This window comes from Muntiacus reevesi, chromosome 8, assembly GCF_963930625.1.
Source record: "Muntiacus reevesi chromosome 8, mMunRee1.1, whole genome shotgun sequence".
NCBI classification, from domain to species: domain Eukaryota; kingdom Metazoa; phylum Chordata; class Mammalia; order Artiodactyla; family Cervidae; genus Muntiacus; species Muntiacus reevesi.
The window spans coordinates 14,636,187-14,639,469 of NC_089256.1; the positions used below are offsets into that span (position 1 = coordinate 14,636,187).

Here is a 3,283-nt window from a genome sequence, read left to right on the forward strand (position 1 = left end):
CAAACAAGTAATTTAAAAATTTCTTGTAAAGATAAGCAGTCCCGGTCCAGAGGGATTCACTGGTGAATTCTACTGAACGTTAAAGAAGAATTAATAGCAATCCTCACAAATTCTTAGGAAAATTAGAAGAAGAGGAAATATTTCTCAACCCATTTTATTAAGTCAATATTACCCTAATATCAAAACCAGATAAGGACATCACACTCGTACACACCAAAAGAATCCTACACAGATTCATGACTAAAGATATAAAAATCCTCAACAAAATATTAGCAAACCAAAACCAGCAACATAAAAAAAAAATTATATGCCATGAAAAAATGCATTATCCCAAGAATACAAAGTTGGCTTAACCTTCAAAAATCAATTAATATAATACACCATATTGGGCTTCCCTGATAGCTCAGTGGTAAAGAATCCGCTTGCAATGCAGGAGATCTAAGAGAAGTAGATTCGGTCCCTAGGTTGGGGAGATTCCCTGGAGAAGAGCCTGGCAACTCACTCCAGAATTCTTGCCTGGAGAATCCCATGGATAGAGGAGCCTGGCAGGCTATAGTCCATAGGGTCTCAAAGAGCCGGACATGACTGAAGTGACTTAGCACAAGCACAAGCAATACACCATGTTAATGGAATAAAGACAGAAACCATGAGATAATTTCAACAAATGCAGAAAATGTACTTGACAAAAATCAATACACTTTCATGATACAAGCACTCAACAAACTAGAAAGAAAAAGGAACTTCCTCTATCTGCTACAGGGCATCTATGAAAAACTCACAACTAGCTTCATACTAATGGGTGAAAGATTAAACACTGTCTCCTAAGGTTAGGAACAAGATAAAGTTGTCCATTCTCACAAATTTTTTAAAACATGTACAGGAGTTTCTAGTCAAGACAATTACGTATGAGAAAGAAATAAAAGGCATCAAGATTGGAAAGGAAGAAGTGAAAGTCCATTTTCAGATGCCATGGTCTTGGTTATAGAAATGCTAAACAATCCACTAAAACACTATTAGAACTAAAAGTGAATTCAATAATGTGGTAATATACAATATCAGTATTAAAAAATCAACTATATTTTTATACACTAACAATTCAAAAGTAAACAGTTTTAAACTGGAATTAATAAAGCAATTCCATTTACCAATTTCATAGCATCCAAAAGATTAAATACTTAGGTTTAAATTTAACAAAATTAAAAAAAAAAGAAATGTAAGACTTGACTTGTTGAAAGAAAATAAAGAAGAGCTAAATAAATGAGAAGACATACCACATTCATTTTTTGGAAGACTTAATGTTATTAAGATGGCGACCAGAAGTAGGAGTTGGGGACAAACTCGGCAGGGACGTGAAGCCCTCACGTGACCAAGAGCTGCAGAGTGACACAGCCTTCAGTGTAGCAGTCACTCCTGTCTGGGTACCAGCTCTCCGCTGCTCCCTCACACCAGGCTTGCTTCAGACCTGAGGCAAGCAGGTCAGGTCTGTGGGACGAAGCATGGCGGTGTGGTACTTGTGGCAAGAATCAAAAGGAGAAGGAGACAGCAAGGATAGGCCCAGAAAAAATGACCAGGGAAAAAATCTCATCATGGTGAATATCCACTAGGAAAAGAAAGAAAAGGAGTAGCCCATGCAGAATGGACAGGAAGACTGCCCTTTGAGGAGGGGGGGGGGGGTGAATGCCACCAGTCAGCAGGAAATCATAGAGGGTGACAGGCTCACAGACTTGCCCCTAATTTCCCATGGGCCATATCCAGTAGACAGGACAATGATGGGATCAGTGGAGATGGAGATGATATGGAAATTTCCATAGAGGAGTTGAGAGAAATTAGGAGAAAACAGGGAGCTGCAATTGAGGAACTGTCTTCCTATTCTTATGGGGGAGGTGTCTAATCACCAGGACCATCATGACAAACTTTGCCTTTAAGCCTTGACTCCTGCCATTTTCCATGAGATTACTACTGTGATTCCCACTGTTGTCCCCTTTATCCTTGCATTTTCTTGTTAATGCCTTTATTGGTCCATTTGCTGTGAACCTTATGTAATTTCCACGTGTCAGGTGAGTTCTGTGTTACCAGCTACTAACTGGAGATTGCCTTGGCACTCAATCTAAGTTTCCGTCAACAGTAGAGTTTCACCCATTTGCATAGAAAAATGTAAAGTTAATAAAGCAGCTAAAAAAGCAGGAAAAAATATATATATAGTTGAGATGGCAATACCTCCTCAATTTAATCTACAGATTCAATGCAATGCCTATTAAAATGTCAGCTGCCAATTCCTTCAGAAATTGAATAACTAATCCTAAAATTCATGTAGAAATTTAACATATACAGAAAAGTCAAAACAACCTTAAAAATGAAGAACTAAGTTGAAAGACCTACACTTCCCAATTTCAAAACTTACTACAATGCTACAGTAATCAATACTGTGTGGTGCTGGCATAAGACAGACATACAGATCAATGAAATAGAATTGCGAGTCCAGAAATAAAATCAATGGTTGATTGAGTTTTACCAAGGATGCCAAGTCCATTCAAAGGGGAAAGAAGAGTTCCTTCAACTCGTGGTCTTAGGAAAACTGAAATCTTCATGACCTAAGATTTGGCAATAGACCCTTAAATATGACACCAGAAGTGTGAGCAACAAAAGAGAAAATTGATAAACTGAATACCAGCAAAATTAAAAACTTTTGTTCTTTCAAGGATATTAGCAAGAAAGTAAAAAGACAATATACAGAATGGGAGAAAATAGTTTCAAATCATATATCTGATATGGGACTTTTATCTGTAACAAATAAAGAATTCTAGAGCTAAATACTTTAAAAAAAAATAAATAACCCAATGCAAACATGACAAGGATTTGAAAAGACATTTCTCCACAGAAGATACGTGGCCAATATGTACATGAAAAAATGCTCAAAATTGTTAGTCATTGCTACTACTAAGTCACTTCAGTCGTATCCAACCCATAGACGGAAGCCCACCAGGCTCCCCCGTCCCTGGGATTCTCCAGGCAAGAACACTGGAGTGGGTTGCCATTGCCTTCTCCAACACATGAAAGTGAAAAGTGAAAGTGAACTCGCTCAGTCGTGTCCGACTCTTCGCGACCCCATGGACTGCAGCCAACCAGGCTCCTCTGTCCATGGGATTTTCCAGGCAAGAGTATTGGAGTTGGGTGCCATTGCCTTCTCCGTTGTTAGTCATTAGGGAAATGTAAATCAAAACTATTAGGAGACACTACTTTACACCCACTAAGAACATATAATAATAATAATAAAAAGACAAGT

At 38.1% G+C, this 3,283-nt stretch overlaps 1 pseudogene; it reads left to right on the plus strand.

The window, feature by feature from the left end:
* The first annotated feature begins 1,295 nt into the window (after positions 1 to 1,295).
* On the plus strand, positions 1,296 to 1,925 carry LOC136173013 (protein BEX3-like; annotated as a pseudogene).
* The last annotated feature ends 1,358 nt before the right edge of the window (positions 1,926 to 3,283 follow it).